Source organism: Amia ocellicauda, chromosome 4 (genome assembly GCF_036373705.1).
Source record: "Amia ocellicauda isolate fAmiCal2 chromosome 4, fAmiCal2.hap1, whole genome shotgun sequence".
NCBI lineage: Eukaryota > Metazoa > Chordata > Actinopteri > Amiiformes > Amiidae > Amia > Amia ocellicauda.
This window is the reverse complement of record NC_089853.1, coordinates 4,007,393-4,025,695: the sequence shown is the minus strand read 5'-3', so window position 1 is coordinate 4,025,695 and position 18,303 is coordinate 4,007,393. Positions and strand designations below refer to the sequence as shown.

General features: G+C 42.1%; 1 pseudogene; it reads left to right on the top strand.

Annotated features, from left to right (window-relative positions):
• Positions 1 to 9,650: 9,650 nt before the first annotated feature.
• LOC136747597 (dynein axonemal intermediate chain 2-like) lies at positions 9,651 to 17,787 on the top strand (annotated as a pseudogene).
• The last annotated feature ends 516 nt before the right edge of the window (positions 17,788 to 18,303 follow it).

Sequence of the window (18,303 nt, the reverse complement as noted above, 5' to 3'; positions counted from 1 at the left end):
ACTATGGAAATTCGACCTGGTACCCTTCAACCAAGAAACGTCAAAGCATGTAGTGAGAGTGAGTTGAGAATCACAGAAGCCTTTAAGACCATGTGTCCACTCTGTCAAAGCTTCTTAGATTAACATGTAATATATTTTGTCAATTCTGTGCAACGGTATGTGCTTTAATATCTTATAGACAGAATTTCTGAAACGCATGCACAGATCTTATGTGAAGAAAGTTTTCTTTGTTGGCGTGCTGCTATTATTTTATATTTTCAGAGTTTTAGAAATGAAATTTATTTTGTACTTTATTTTGGCCAAATAAATACTTTGTTGGGAAACAGAAAAGGTAAAGAAAAGGAAAATTACCTGAATATCATGTGGCAAAAGCCTCAAACTGCAAAACCTAATGTGGTGAGATGTGTATCTATACAGCTTTATCAGTGCAAAACGTTGTAACTGCTTTTTTTTTTTGTCTCAAAACAGTGTTATTTCTAAAAGCAGAAAAGTGAACATGCCCTCCAGATACTTGGTAAACTGAAAGATGGTGGCTTTAATTAAATTGCCCTACATTTACTTGATCCCCATTTAAACTGGGAATGTATCTGATGGAGAGAGTGGGGCAGAAGAACAGCAGTGTATCCTGCAAGACGCATATGGGATTGACCATATACAGAGTATCTCCTGAATCACTAAAAGTTGTATTTTACTTATTCGATGTACAGATGTCATGCAAGTAAGATCTGGTCTCTGTCTTTCCCTTTAGGAAAGTAAACATCGTGGGGAAACAATATTGAGAGAAAACTTTGGAATCCAGAAGCAGTACCACAGATATTCTAGTAAGTGCTGAATCATGAACCTACTTTAATATCAAGGGGGTTTATCCTGGATGAACTAAGAATGAAAACTACAGTAAAATAAATGGTAGTCATAAAACATAGGTACAATATTTTTGCTGTATATTCCCAAAATCAGTTTATGGGAATTGTTTTTGTCTCATAGGATTGTTTGGGAGTATTTCGTGACATTATGCCAGGGCCCTGCAGTGAATCAATTGAGCTCTACTGTTTATGTACCGGACACACCGGCTCCTGTGGATCAGGCAGCGTCCTCAGTGGAGACCAGCCAAGAACAGAGGTGGAACCAACAGCTGTCCAGTGAGAGCATTGCTGGTGAATTAGTCCAGGTGCAGCAGCCCAGGAGTCTGTCCCTGAAATGATACAGCTGGGTGTGAGACTAGACTGTGTGTGTGTGTGATCTTATTTCCATCTTCAACTTAAACATTTTGTATTACACAAATAAACATCAAAAAGGTTCTAACTTGCTCAAGATATAAAGACGCATATATAGATATGTCATGTAGTTGTCCCTCACAATCAAATCCTGTTTGTACTCGTATTACTGAAATATGTATTCTAAGAGCAGATTGCATTTCCTGAATTTCCTGGATTGTATCAGTAGATGGGGGTTTATTATGATCTCACTCTGCAGTGTGTGTGATTTCTTTACAGGTGGAAATCCAGTTGCCTGCTGATGTAACAGATGACCTGACATTGACTGTTCTAATGGGAGTTCCCATGTATGCCGCTACAATACCTGAGAGCCCACTAGATGGAGCCAAAAATTAACACAATGAGACACACACTGTCCTTTTTGCTGTAATATCCATGTATTGTATTTCCTCGGCTCGTGTGACGCTTATCAATGAGAAACAGAACAGTGGCTGAAGTGGGAGAACTCTGTCTGTCTGAGAAATTAAAGGCTCAGAAACAGGCTGGACCACAGCGGTTGGGGGGGGATGCTGCAGATGGACACGGCTTTACTAAACATGCAATTCCTCTACGTAACGGTTGGCTGTATGAGATTATTATTATTGCAAGGAGTATGTAGGCTGTTATTTTGTACTGTATTGAAATTGTGTGTGTGGTAAAGAAAGTCTTATACATCACGTGTACCCCCAATTTTCAACCATTATTTCTATTAAGTCCCAATAATCAGCCAGGCCTCTCATTTTTCACAAAAGAGGAAGTCAAATCCCATTAGTGCTTCACAGGAGTCGGTGAAAATACTCCCATAATGCACCTCACAGCACTGTGCGACACCAATTTCCTTCCCCGCCTCACTGCCTTACAATCTGTGTAAGGATGCCTTGTCAGAAGCAGATGCACTAAGATATACAGCAAATAAGATATTAAATCACAGGAAAATCCTCCTAACTCTGACTCCTGGTTTAGAAACCTCTGCCAATCAGATATCACAGTCAAGTGAGTGTTTTTCAAATGCCTCTTGCAAAGATGGTCGAAATGAATGATAATCTAAGACAATCTAACAGTGACCTGTTTGAGACATCCTAGTTTGTAGGCCTCTCTGTGTGAAGAGGTGAATGGACTGACTGCATATTCAGATGTCTCACTCTTTCTTGTGCTGGTGAAAGGACTGAAGCAGTGAAATAAATGTAGTAATTTGCTGATTTGTACAATGTGTGTGTGTGGGGATCTATTTAGTAATTGTCTATTGCAAAATTCTTTATAAATAAGTAAAGAAATAAGAGCATGGAGACGAAGTGCATAAAGACTGTGCTGCAGCAGCGATCTCTGATGTAGGACTGACTTGACTGGCTGTGATTTGCATGACCCTGACATTCAACACAATGTTTCAGTACCGCAGAGGTCTCCACCCCTGGTCCTGAGAGACCCGATCCGGCAGGTTTCAGAGGTCACTTTTCTATCACCATTTTCTAAACACCTGGAAATATTCCATTCTGAACGATGAAGCAGGTGGTCTGGTAAACTCAAGCACTGGAGCAATCATTTGAATACCTTCAGCCTCTCGAGGCAACAATTCCCTGGGCTGAGGCTCTAAGTTGTTTTAGCAACTTGCATGCGTTCCCAGTATTTAGAAATTGGTGATTTATGGTGAATTATAAGATTGAGGCTCTCCGGGACCAGGGTTGGACACCCCTGCTGTCTAGTATCTGTCATGGGAATTAGGCTTTCTTAGATTGAATAGACAAACATAGGATTGATGATGTGTTCTGACTCAAACATGTAATGCTGTAAACTTTAAGATTTTAGCTTTTTGTTATTTCAACAACTTTATGCTACAAATTATAGTGAGCTCCACTTTCTTCAGAGGGAAAATTCCACCCAATTAATTTGTTCAATATACATTAAGATAATTTAATTCTGTTTTTAGGCATTTGTGAGTTATTTCTAGCCCAGAAAGTTATTTTCTGCATTAATGCTGGAATAAAATTTCTCTGTAATTGCCTTAGGATGCTTATTTGATGATCATTATTGAGATCAAATAACACACAGTATGTACCTTTCACTTAATTTGAGTTTAAATGAATAGGTACATCATCACAATCTGTTTTCTGCATTGTGCCCTGCGGACAGGACATTATTTGTTCTTGCTGAATTACCTAATCTAATTGGAGGGCAACACAGAAAGAATTTAAGAAAGTGTCCAATCGAGAGGAGGCCATTCGCCCCATCATGCTCGTTTGGTGTCCATTAATAACTAAGTGATCAAGGATCCTATCCAGTCTGTTTTTGAATGTTCCCAAATTGTCTCTTCAGCCACATCGCTGGGGAGTTTGTTCAGATTGTGACGCCTCTCTGTGTGAAGAAGTGAAGAAGAATAAGTCTGGTTGCTCTCCTCTGAACCGCCTCTAGAGCAGCGATATCTTTCTTGAAGTGTAGAGCACAGAACTGTCCACAGATGAGCTCTAACTAGTCCTTCTTAAACACTGTGGTTTTGAAGAATTGATACCAAGAAATTTTATTCAGGCCTTTGGAACATTTGTTTTCCAGATGAATATGAGGGGAAAAAACAACTTGTTTCTTATTATATTTTTGGCAAAAACAAACCTAAAATAACATTTTATTGCCCAAGAAAGATTTTACAAACAAAAGGAGGCCATTCAACCCATCGTGCTCGTTTGGTGTCATTTATAAATAAGGGATCCAAGGATCCTATCCAGTCTATTTTATCATGCTTAGGTATTTAACTGCGACTCATGGATGAGAACATTAAAAAGAAGAATAAAGGCTTCGAACTCCAGACACTCCTGATACTTTACAGATACAAAGAGGAACTGTCACAGTCAGAGAGGATGTATAGTAGCCTGAACCTGAATAGAACCAGCCTTTGCAAAATCTGAGGCTTGCGATTTTGAGGACACCAGAAAATAAAAATGTCCATCACAAAACATGTAGGCCTACTTATGCACGAGTAGATTTAGACCAGTTCTCGGGATTCACAAGATGTCCGAGAAGTTAAATCCATTTACATCGGAACGTTTTGTTTTAAATTAAGTATGAAACGCAATGTGTACCAGCTGGTGCTTTGTTTCATATTTTGTGAATAAAGATGGATGGAGGATTTTTTATTTAACTAGAAATTCAGTGAACCTGATCCTACACGTCTGGAACTGGCATGCATATATCAGTGTGCGTGTGGCTTGTTTGTGTGTGATAGTCTATTAGTTCAACATATTAACATGGAAATTAAGCAATACATTTGCACTTCTAAATGGACTGATTACTAGAGATGTGGAAAGCTGTGGAGTGTCGTGGGCGTGTCATGGATGCAAGGTCGTTTGTAGGGGACGGGGGAGTGTCGTATGGGACAACTGCTGTGTTTGGCCCATATGTTCTGTGTATGTGTGTGTGTATATTTTACCATATTTTTACCAAGATACACCTCAGCTAACATAAACTTCCCGCTACCATTCCCAAGACCATAAAAGAACGTCACAAGCGAACGTTAAGACGTTATTTTTTTAGTGTTCCCTGGATGTCTTTTGTGACGTTCCTATCATGTTCTATTAACATCCCTATACCATTCCCAAAACTATTAAAAACATCAGAACCAGTTTTTTGTACGGTTACCTAAGTGTTTCGCAGGATGTCTTTTGTGACATTCCTATGAACATCCCTGTGCCATTCCCAAGACCATAAAAGAACGTCACAAGTAAACATTACCAGGACGTTATTGTGTAGGGTTCTTAAATGTTAAATGGGAAAGAAAGGTGATTTAAGCAATTTTGAGCGTGGCATCGTTGTTGGTGCCAGACGGGCCGGTCTGAGTATTTCACAATCTGCTCAGTTACTGGGATTTTCACGCACAACCATTTCTAGGGTTTACAAAGAATGGTGTGAAAAGGGAAAAACATCCAGTATGCGGCAGTCCTGTGGGCGAAAATGCCTTGTTGATGCTAGAGGTCAGAGGAGAATGGGCCGACTGATTCAAGCTGATAGAAGAGCAACTTTGACTGAAATAACCACTCGTTACAACCGAGGTATGCAGCAAAGCATTTGTGAAGCCACAACACGTACAACCTTGAGGCGGATGGGCTACAACAGCAGAAGACCCCACCGGGTACCACTCATCTCCACTACAAATAGGAAAAAGAGCCTACAATTTGCACAAGCTCACCAAAATTGGACAGTTGAAGACTGGAAAAATGTTGCCTGGTCTGATGAGTCTCGATTTCTGTTGAGACATTCAGATGGTAGAGTCAGAATTTGGCGTAAACAGAATGAGAACATGGATCCATCATGCCTTGTTACCACTGTGCAGGCTGGTGGTGGTGGTGTAATGGTGTGGGGGATGTTTTCTTGGCACACTTTAGGCCCCTTAGTGCCAATTGGGCATCATTTAAATGCCACGGCCTACCTGAGCATTGTTTCTGACCATGTCCATCCCTTAATGACCACCATGTACCCATCCTCTGATGGCTACTTCCAGCAGGATAATGCACCATGTCACAAAGGTCCAATCATTTCAAATTGGTTTCTTGAACATGACAATGAGTTCACTGTACTAAACTGGCCCCCACAGTCACCAGATCTCAACCCAATAGAGCATCTTTGGGATGTGGTGGAACGGGAGCTTCGTGCCCTGGATGTGCATCCCACAAATCTCCATCAACTGCAAGATGCTATCCTATCAATATGGGCCAACATTTCTAAAGAATGCTTTCAGCACCTTGTTGAATCAATGCCACGTAGAATTAAGGCAGTTCTGAAGGCGAAAGGGGGTCAAACACAGTATTAGTATGGTGTTCCTAATAATCCTTTAGGTGAGTGTATATATATGGTATATGGTATGGCTATGAATAACAAATTCTTGTAAACAATATAGTAACATACTGCATTGAGCCATATGCATACATTAAAAAGGAGTAGACAAAGATACATAGCACTATTATTTAACCCATACTCAATGTGATAATGTCTATCCCTATAAGCACAGCTTATTAATAACAAAATAATTTAAATAAATAAACAAACAATTGTTTAAATTGAATTGTTTTATTTAAAAAAAAAAAACATTTGTTTTACCTTTTTATTTATTTTTTATTTTTTTGGAAGTCACATTATGTGATGCACTTTTTCCCATTGTTTTGCTTGTCCGAACTTCTTTTCAATTAATGGTGAGGTTCCCCCTCTTGTCCCTCACAGTTCCCCTCAGGTGTACTGGCAAGCACCTGCCGAACAGGTAAAAATCTAGATCACCTTATTAGTCATTTCTGTCTGTCACTGCGATCCTGATCTTCACTCACTGTATGATCACCAGTAATCAACCAAACAAGTATGAATAGTGTAAGACTGTTCCTGTAATTGTTTAAAAGTAAATATATTTGACTAACATGTTAAAAGAAAGCTAAGGATTAAACTGGTTTTCAGTTCTCCGTTTACTATATGATATTGTTTCTCACTGAGACAGCTTAGATGTCTCCTTTTGATAAAGGCAATCGGTCAATTCTTAAGTTTAGTTGTGTTATTAAGATCTTTGTTAAATCCTGTACAAACCTTGTGTAGTTTGGATTACGGGAGTGACATGCATGTCTGTGTGCATCACCATTTAGGTTTAATTAAAGGGGTGCGGGCCACCAATGGCATGGTATGTAAAGGGGCGGGCAAGGCCAAGTTTTTATCTATGGGGGGGAGTATATTGATGAACAGTGGAATCTGGGTTATTGGGGGGGGCAGAATTGAAATGCTTTTTATTGTTTGGGGAATTTTATAGGAAACACAAGGTTAAGTTGTGGGTTTAGGTTTCTTTATAGTTTTCTTTGTTGGTTTGAACTGAGGGAGCAGTGCTGGATGCGTCAGTAGAGAGAAGTATGACTGAAGTATGGATCTGTTTAGTTGATGGTATTTTCAATTACATTTAGCTTTTAGTTACAGAGAGTCCTGAGTTTTTTATATTTTTTGTTTCAAATAGTTTGTTTGGACTTATTTTTGCTGACTGTGATTTTTGGTTCCCTGCTTGAACACTGCCCTACTTTGGAATAAACTGTTTTTTTGCACTACTCCTTTGTGTTCCCACAACTTTGTCTCTCCCCCATTGAGCAGCTGGGAGGGCTCCTTCACATTGATAATTAAGATAAATGAGGAATGTCAATTTTAGTTAAAAAATGTGATTGCTAATTAATGATAGAAAAACTAAAACTCAATAAACCCATTCTTGTCAGCTAACTGAATAACATTATTACCCATTGAATTCAATTGACATCTGATGCATGATCTCAGATTCACTAAACCCTGATGAAGGCTTATTGGGCGAAACATTGGTGGGTTTCTTGCCTAATTGAAATTAATTGATTTCATATTGTAGTGATTTAAGAGTGTGCTGCTTTTTAATTATTGTTTGAGATTCTGATTAATTCTGTTATCTTGCACCTCTACCGTGTTTGACTGTAAACCCTGTTAAAAAGTTCCTAATTATAACATCCTACCACTAAAAGCAAACAAGAAGCTAAGTCCTGTGAATGTCCTGATTATAGCATCCTGCCATAACCAATAGAGAACCAAAAGGGGACATTTCACAAAGTCCTGTGAATGTCAGGATTGTAATGTCATAACAGAAACCAAAATGGGACCAAACTGGAACGTTTCTAAATGTCATGCAATCATAAAGTCCTGCTCTGACCACTGGGGGACCACAAGTCTCCTTATGTCCTGCGCAGGTCCACTTTGTAATGTCAAGTAAGGACCTAAAGCGGACCTGTTTATAACATTCAGTATGTTTGCAGAACATTTTAAAAACGTCCCAAAGAAAACGTTCCCTAAAGTTCCCAGGACATTCCCTGTTAGCTGGACCTCACTACACTATATCAAATTGTACAATGTTTTTACCATCATTTTATGTTTTTCCACATTTCTTGACCATGATTTTTCCACATTTTACCATGTTTATACTAGTATTTGCATATTATAATGTGGTTATGATGTAAAAGCAGTTTAATTACTTTTGAGGCTATTTCCACTGTAAGATCAATAATAATAATAATTGTATAATTTCACTTATACAGTGTGTGTCATACTTCTTGCTTACTCATTGTTTCTCATTGTTACTCATTGTTTATTTTGATTGGCCCTATGTCCCCTTACCCTTGGCCCTTGACTGTGACTTAACATCTAATCTGCACTTGTCAGCTTTTACAGTCTAGGACAGGGGTAGTCAATTATTTCGTGTCAGGGTCCAAATTTCTTGGTCAAGGTCTAGTCAAGGTCCAGACTTCAGAGGGGGGTCACACCTTCAAATGACCGTTTCCAACACACGATTCTGTGCATTTCTAATATACCCCGTTGCTTATATGTAGTATATTCATTGGACAAGGTTGACATTTGTCCACACGACAAACGATCCGCAGTGTAGCTGTGTATTAGAGAAATCAGGAAAACAGAGCGAGTACCTGTGCTTTGGACGAGCACACAGCGCCGCGCTTGCCAGTCCAGCCCGAGTTCAGCGCCGCGGAGCCGGGACCCTGCGGCCGCCACCTCCCCGCCCCCGGGACGCGGCTCTGCAGGACATCCGGCATTGATGCGTCACATCCTGCCGCCTAATAACCAGGAAGGGCGGCGATACATACAAAACATCATATTAAGTTCATTAACATTATTCTCACGGTCCATTCATAAGCGTCTGGCTCTCCGGATTTGACTACCCCTGATCTAGGATGTAACACCTTATATATTGTTTACTGTATATCTTGAATACTCTTGTGTAAATTGAATTTGTAAAATGTGTTATGCCTTGAACTGCACTGTATTATTGCACTTTGTGTTGCTCTTATATTTTGTAAGTCGCCCTGGACAAGGGCGTCTAATAATAAATAAATAAATAAATAAAAATAACCAAATACTACTTCGATTACAAACCATCAAGGATATGACCTGCAGACTACCATAACATAATACATATCCAGTAATATATCATGCATGATCAACTGTATATGAGGTCTGTCACATGCATGCAGACAAAGTATCTAGTTGTAATTATTATCGTTATGAATCCGCCATGTTCTCACACACATTACAACACCAGCAGGACAGAGGGAAACGAGCATCAGTTATGATCTGTTATTAATTTGTCGTGATCTCCCTTAAAGATAAACACAGCAAATTATTTCACTTAAAACGTGAATCACTCTTTGTTGGGAAGATAATGTAACACAATAATATCAGTTCATAATAATCATCATCGGTTATATTAGTTATTATAAACAATTGCCGTGATCTTATTGGATGAAGTGGATATTGAACATGGATTAGGATCAATTAGATTAGTAGCCTAATAATAATAATAATAATAATAATAATAATAATAATAATAATAATAGTAGATTGTAAAACTTCTTTGGTTCCCCGGCTGCTCTTCCGAGTCCAATGCGTTGCCCGAAGGGGGAGGGGCTTAGCGCGTTTCCAAGCAACCCGGAGTTCCAGAGTTCCATGAAGCGGCTCTTCTTGCTTCCGGGTGTCTGTATTGTGACGCGCAGACCGGACTGGCTCTTTATGTTTCCCCCTGGTGAAGAACAAGACGTGAGTATAGAGCTCTGCCCATTTTTATGCTTTTTTAACGAGAAAAGCACAAAACTGTGGTATATACATAGCATATATATATATATATATATATATATTGCTCCCGTTCGAGTCGCTATATTATTTATATATATACATATATATATATATATATATATATATATAGGGTAATTATATCATAGTATTTTTATTATTATTACTGCTGCATGGCTCAGCACTGTTTGCTCTCCGGCGGCACATCAGTTTCTGGTGTTCACTAGTTCAATACATGTAGTGTGTGTGTGTGTGTGTGTATATATATATATATATATATATATATATATATATATATATATATATATATATATATATATATATAAATGGGGGTGCGGGCAGAGGGGTCACCCGGTGGAAAACAAGGACCCCTATCTAATCCTAATCCCTCACAAAAGTCTTCTCTATGCATTCGCAACCTGTTGTTTTTGTTCCAGCCGTCTTGTATACTCGCAGGAATGTAATATTGATTAATATTGCTCCTTGTGCCCCCACCAGTCACCATGTGAGGTAGTGAATGTGTACACCAAGCTGCGCTGCGAATTCGGCCGGCAAAGCAACTTCTCGTACCAGCTGGTTGAGCTGCATGTGGACATCCTTCCAGATCCAACTCAGGCCCTCCAGTTCATCAAGAGAAATCCCTGTGACACCACTACACAGTGCGTCCAGGAGATGTCTGAGCACGAGGTCTGGTTTCTCTTTCTCGCTTGCTTTGTTCCTGTGTTGTTTTTGTACCCCTGGGGAGATTCTCTTCATATCAGAGCTGTGGATGTCTTCAGGGCTTACACCTGTAGTAAAAGTTTGGTCTAGGTGGTCATCTTTGTTCTTTGGCAGTCAAAGAAGAGACAGAGATGTGCAGATGACAATATCACAATGAGGGAACTGCTGTAGATTGAGGCTCTCAAATTGAAATGGGGCTCCTGCACCACACTAACATGTTCATTAATTAAGCTGTGTCTATGGGCAGAGGTATTCTGTTAATCTATGGTACAGCGTGTACCTATTTATATTGCAAGCTAGCTTGATTACTCTGCCCTTGTGTAGGCTGTGATTGACCTAGGGATTTAACCCACTAATGCCCACGTTATTGTGGGCCCTTCTCTCTGACTCCATTGAGGTCTAGATTAGTTTTGATCTTCATCAGATTGGTTTAAGTTCAGTTATGAGCTGCGGCAACTGTCTAAATACAGTCTGAATCGCAAGTGCCCTGCATCGTTTGTTACTTCACAGGTGAACACAGAGCGGCTTGCGTGAGAAACACGAGGGGTCAGCCACATGGAGGGTGGCTGGTCAAAAGACATCAACCCAGAGGATACCGAGCAAACAACACGGTATAGAAAGAAGGTGGCGAAAGATGAGCACTACATCAATTCCATCAAGCAGCTGGGCAGTGTGAGTACTGGCTGTAAAACATTTCAAACTACAGTGGGCTTGTTAATGTCAGAAATAAATGGTTTAAAATATGGTTTGTGTGACTTGGGCTCCCGAAAGAGCTGCACCAAATAAATCACATGTCCTTCCTTACGACAGGACATGGAGCACTGCATCAAACAGAACAACGCCACTGACATTCACGAGGACTATTTTGGAGAGGAGGGAGTTCTAGAAGAAAGGGATGTGCAGCTTTCAGTAAAAGTGACCAATGTCTTCAGGTAATAATACGAGTCGGGTCAGTGTAATGCAACAGCAGAGCATACTGTGGAGTTAGTGATCTTCACTGTTTAGATAAAGGGAGGATTGGGAAGTTTTGTTTTTTTCTTTTTGTCTGTGGTTGCATTTGGTTTCTTGAGAAAGTAAAAATCTCTCCCCTGCATAGATTCTAAACTGTTACACAATGGGAAAACAAGCAGATCTTGGAAAATCTCAGTCATTTGATGGGGAAACCAGTCCTGTTGTGCATTCTCTCGATTTGTGTCTCCAGGAACCCAAACGAAGTCAAGTATATGGCTACGAGCCTGTCCTGGCACCCCGATGGCAGTCAGAAGGTGGCAGTGGCCTGCTCCTCTCTGGAGTTCCTGGGAATCCCCAATCACATGAGTTGTGACTCCTACATATGGGATGCTGGTGAGTCAGCCCTCGCACATACAGAAAAGGATTAGCAAGAGGTTCAGTGTCCCAAAACAGTGACTGAATAACAAGATCCACATTGCAAACTGATTTAATGTAAGGGAACTGTAACGCTCACCTGCTTTCCCTCCAGAGAACCCCAGCGAACCCGAGATGACCCTGAAGCCCGAGTCCCCCCTCGTCTCTCTGGAGTACAACCCCAAAGACTTTCACATCCTGGTTGGCGGCTGTTATAACGGACAGATAGGTGAGATGCTCTTCAGACAATGTTGCTTTCAATCAGAGCTGACAAACAATTACTGTGAATCAATGGATTGACCACTCACAGCTGGGATTTCAGAACATTTATCACCCTTGTGTATGGCCTTCAAGGGTTCTTTAGCATGTCTAGTCTCTTTTGAATTATTTAGAAATAATATTTATTATTATTAATATTAATATTTATTAATATGTATTAAATATAGATGACGTCCTCCCTATTCATTTAAAATGGCTTTCATGATGAAAGTGTGGTTCATTGCCATTCAGTTTAAAAGTGATTATTCCTGTCTTTGAAGCCTACGTACTTGAAATAGTTCATTATAGAAATGATACGGTAAATGTAAATGGGATTATGTGTAACAAGCTTGTTTCTGACCAGCCTACTGGGATCCCCGTAAGGGCAGCCAGCCGGTGGGAATGTCAACGATGGAGCAAAGCCACAAAGACCCTGCCTACAAAGTCCTCTGGTCACCATCAAAGACGGGAACTTTCACCATGTCTGCATCCACAGACGGCCAGGTGCCCCCCTTTTGGTCCTTTTCATTAATTGTAAATCAACTATGTCGAGAGTAGGAAAGGTTTTGTGAAATCTGTTTGGCAAAGATATGAAGAAATAATGCATGCCCTCAGTACCCAGACACATCTGGGATTTCCATACATTCAGCGCATGAATCTTCCCGAGCTTCATACTTGCTGCTGACCTCCTGTAAAGTGCTGCTCTTTGTCCTCTGTAGGTGCTGTGGTGGGACATCCGAAATCTGAGCGAACCCACCGAGAGCTTGGTGCTGGATCCCACTAAGAGAGGCAATCTGGACAGTGCTCTTGGGGCCGTTTCTCTAGCGATGGACCCCACTGTGGTAAGACTCCCTCTATTTCTGTACCCCTTTTCTGACCACAAAACCAGTTGACTCCCCACTGGGCTGCTCAGTGAATTGAATGCAGTGGACATATCAGGATTGCCCCGGCTCTCTGTGCTGCACCTCGCATTCTTCTGAAGTGTTTTCTGTAATTTGTTTAGTAATTTGCATAATTTTGCATTCTATGAAATAGATCTCATGGGCTTTGTATTTCAGTGACTGCTGGCGTTTAATCGTACCATTTAATTTGGAATGAATAGTGCTGCAAAGGAAGCCTTTTAAATATTGCTTATTATCTGTATATATAAGTTTAATGGAAGCTGCCGCTAGTCTGAAGAATCACAAGGCTGGCTTTAAAAGTAATGCGTTTCACACGGACTGTTATTTCTGATGAGAAGTTTAAAGCAAAATTGCTTTCATGTTTATTTCCCTTTTTTTTTTGTACACCCAGATGACAAGGTTCATGGTGGGAACGGAGGAAGGGCTGGTGGTGTCATGCAACCGAAACGCAAAGACCCCCACAGAGAAGATCGTCTGCACGTACAGTGGCCACCACGGGCCGGTCTACGCCGTACAGAAGAACCCTTTCCTGCCCAAAAACTTCTTGACCGTGTCGGATTGGTCCACCCACATCTGGTCTGAGGACTTAAAGGAGTCACTGATAATGCAGACCAAGTAAGGAGGGTTCAATAAATCAGTTTTCAAACCCCCATTTAAGAAGCATAGCATCATATATTATTCTGATTGCTTACTGTGGCCTCACAGTATGAAGATTCAAGTAATTTGCTGAGCCTCACTAATTGAAATATTTTAATGTAAATCCATAATATGTGGCACAGATGTATAGGTGAATGTTTTTAGAGTATCCTATTTGTGTAGAGATCCTGAATACAAATCTTTTCAGTCCCCGAGAAGCCAAGGTGTGTGTGTGTAGTGTTGTCGTGACTTTGATATCCAGTACCTCAGTGTGTGATCTTCCTACTTGCCATGGTTCACTCATAGTCTGCTCTGTGCAGGAACGACACGACCAGACTGAACGATGGATGCTGGAGTCCATTCAGGCCCTCTGTGTTCTTCACCGCCAAGGCGGATGGCACTCTGGATGTGTGGGACCTCCTGTTCAAACAGACTGACCCAACTATCAGCCTGAAAGTAGGTCTTCACAATCCATCCCATCTCCCTCGCACCTGCATCTGACCTGCTGTGCACGAAAGCAAGACTGACACATTCTCAATATCTGAATTCCAAGGAGATTCCTCAGGGATACCTTAAAGCTAATTCTTATTTGACACTGTGCAGATATGTGATTTTAACCTTTATTTCTAAAATATGTTCAAACAAAGTACAATCAAGGTTGTGTGAACCTCTGTTACATGACTTGGTGGCCCCTGGCTGGCCTGACCTGTGTGTGTCCTATCGGCAGGTGTGTGACGAGGCCCTGTGCAGCCTGCGGGTTCAGGACAACGGGAAATTCCTGGCCTGCGGCTCCCACCTCGGCACAGTCACCCTGATGGAGATGTCCCCCAGCCTCTGCACCCTACAGAGGAACGAGAAGGCCTTGGCAGCTGCGGTGAGAGCATTCGGCGTTTAAGGGCTCTGAAAATGCATGAAGTGATTCCAATCGTAGGCCTGGACTAAAAACTGCTACTTGATGGTGGCTTCCTGCTTTGACCCAACAGAGTGTCTTGATAGACTGAGTTTGCCATGATGAGTTTAGATTAATGGGTGCGTCAAAGTAAATCTATTAAACGTGTCCTTTCTAATGGTTTTTTCCTTTTTCCGGCAGATGTTTGAACGGGACACAAAGCAGAGGAAGATCCTGGAGGCCCGGAAGCGTGAGGTGCGCCTGAAGGAGCAGGCCAAGCAGGAGGAGAAAGAGGTCGTTGACACTGAGGAGAGAGCTGTGGACCTGGAGGCGCGCGTCACAAAGGAGTTCTTTGAGACGGTCATTGCTGAGGACAAGAAGACACAGAAGGCGTATTAGACCAAGGTCTGTACCGTGAGAGAGAGAATGGGAGACAGACAGGGAGACGGGCGCCTTTCAACGAGGCTTTGATGGCCAAATTAGAAGAATGGGAAATACAAACGCTCCTGCTGTCTTGTGCTTTACAAAGAGCTTGTGCCTGACCAGCAGCAGCCTGTTCATGGGTGCATTTGCTTAGTGTTTAAGTGCAATGCATCTCAAAGGTCTCTGCCTTTGGGCTGGGCTTCAGTTCCAATGAGGATCATTTGGAGACAATGTTCGCAGGTTGGCAGCTCCTGTGTCTCGGCTCATAGCTGGTTACACTTTTACATTGTAAAAATAGCTCTCTGAAGCCCATTGTAAATTACTGTCGTGTAAGAAAATCAGTAGCTGCCCTGTGTCGGAAGATTCATACTTCCTAGGCGATAACACAGTGCAGTCAATGCCCTTTATAGACCGGTGAGGGTTAAACAACTCCCTGCTTCTTCCATTTTGAATGAGACAGGCTCCTTCGCTGCTGTATTGACATGTTTTAAGACACAACACGTGGACCGAGTGGCTTCTGAAACGAAATCTCTTGCTCATATTAAATCGTGTAGAAGGTGCAATTGAACAACCGCCCCCATGTTTGTGGAAAGATGCATTTCTTATCCAGGGCAGTACAGAACATGTAAAGTGTATCTTTCTTTTTAATTTGTTAGTGGTTAAAAATCCCCATCAGGCTAATCTGCTTCATGTCCTTTTTGCAGGAGAAGGACGTGTGTGAAGAGAGAGAGACATCTGATTAGGCAGTAAGTGACGAACAGCACATGATGTCTTTTGTTTAAATGTCATCTTCAGTGGTCTCAGTTCTTGCTTTTCTATAAAAATGATAAGAAGTAGAATTCCAGGAAGAAGGGTGTGCATTTGATTTGTTACCAGAACAAACATTTACAATATGAATTGTTTTGCAAATGATGGGCTACAAATTAAAGCTCAATGTGAGATAGTCATTTGGTGGTCTGCACATTGGTAGCACTAAGGCATTGTGTTTGTTTTTTCAGTTCCTCAACCAGCAACTGAATTAAAGCTGCTCTCAGTAACACACGGACGCGCTGACACAGACCAGCGGACACCAGCAGCCTTCAGTGCCCCCCTCTTTTGGGCCCCGCTTCCAAAGGGCAAGACCTCCAGCGAGGAGACACCGCACATCAACACTAGACAGCTATGACACTCTCCCCGATTCCTGTCCTGCTCTCTCCTACCTCTCAGCGGTCACGTGTTCACCACCGCCTCCCTAATCCCTCCAAACCCCATCTCTGTGCCGTTCCTCTCCTCTCCTCCCCCCCTTTCTCTCTCTCTTGACTAACAACTTTCACTGCCATGCAGTAGAACTCCCCTCTCCCTCTCACCTCTTATCTACCACCCTCCTGCTCCACAGTAAACCTCCGGCTGCCTGAGCTCCCAGGGTCTGTGACAAAACTACCTCGGGCAGTCGCTGAATGGATCCAATCATATGATCAATATATCTACATTCATTTTACAAGTTTGCATCGAGTGGCTACATGTACGGTATTAAGGTACAGACCTTTAAGAAGATACGGTTTTGCAGTTATTGAAATTCATTTTGACATTATGACACTTAAATGTATTTTACCTGTGTATAGATAGATAGATTAATAGATGTACGAGAGCACAAACAACATACAGAATGACTTGATTACATCCTTACAGCAATGAGTTTGTCATTTAAGTGCCATGACACCTGCGTGTTGATGTGTTGATGCAGCTGAACGCTGAACGTCAGGTTAATAGGAAAATCGTGTTGAAAGGCTGCATGCGAGCCTGTATTCACGCTTAATGCAGTCCTCTCTGAGTTCAGTCACATATGAGCTGAAGTGCTCGTCCCGTGCAAATGTCCCGTGTTGTTCAGTGAAGCCGTGTTTATATGACATGCAGAGCAGGCGCAGGGCAATACCCCAGTAGTAGTAGTAGTATTAGTAGTAGGATCTGTGACACCCCAGTCATCAGTAAAGTGGCACACGTGAGTGTATTACCCCAGATCCCCGCTCTGTACGAGCAGCAGGTCAGTCAGTACAGCATTTCCGTCACACCTGTCTGTGAAATTAAACTAGATTAGCTACTAATATATTGAACAAATTCATAGCATTGAGACTTGCACTGACATCCAGGCTACAGTATAGAGGACAGGACTGACAGACGTGCTGTATTGAATGACCTGCTGCTCACACAGGACACGTGCCTGAGGTAATGAGCTCACGTTCAATATATACGTACATTAATGTAGATTTATTGATCAGCTCAATGTATTGAATATATACATACACGCATACATGGTTGTATTGTTTAAGTAACTGTATTAAGTCCAGTATTATAGTGTTACACAGGCTCTCACCTTTCCTTCTCGCTCCTTCAAAACTAGTTCCCTCCGTCGCTCTCTCAGACCTGCAGGGCAGGTGGAGGCGGATCCTGGGACGCAGGAGAGCCTGATTGGTTGAAAGCGGACTTCTATTCTTGGCAGTTTGATTGGATACATTCAGCGGCTGCCCGAGGTAGTTTTGTCGCAGACCCTGGGAGCTCAGGCAGTCGGCTGATTACCGTGGAGCATCCTCCTGGTCCACTCGCCTCCTTCCTGGATGAACTGGACTTCCTTCTCTCCTCCCCTGACATCCTCCCGGGAGACTTCTACATCCACCTCTCCAACCCCTCCCACTCATTTCCTCCCCTCCTCCACTCTCTCATCTTCTCTCTCTCCCCGTCTCCCCCAACTCACAGGGCCGGCCGCCAGCTGGATCTCATCTTCTCAAGAGGCTGCTCCCCTTCGACGCTCTCCCTGACACCCCTGGACATCTCAGAGCACCACTTCCTCTCTTTCTCCCTCTCTTTCCCTCCCTCCCCACCCCCCACACCCACTGTCACCTTCCGCCGTAATCTCCGCTCCGTCTCGCCCTCCACCCCCGCCTCCACTGCTCTCACCTCCTGCCTCCCAGTGACTGTGTTTCCCATCGGTCTGCTGACTGTGCTACTTCCACCGTCTTCTCCTCCCTCAGCTCCCATGATTCTCTGTTCTCTCAGGTCTAGGCTGGCCCATATGGGGCGCCGTTTGTATCAGACATAATTTCGTGCACAAAAGCGCTTTTGTGAGTCACATGACTTGATTAGTGACATCATTGTGACATGTGAGACGTATTGGCGAATCTGATGAGTGATGGCGTATATGAGTTGAAATTGTGGAGAGATCTATTTTTTAAATCGCCATTTCAAAAGCTGTCAATAACTCCCAATGCAGCAGATCAATCAAATT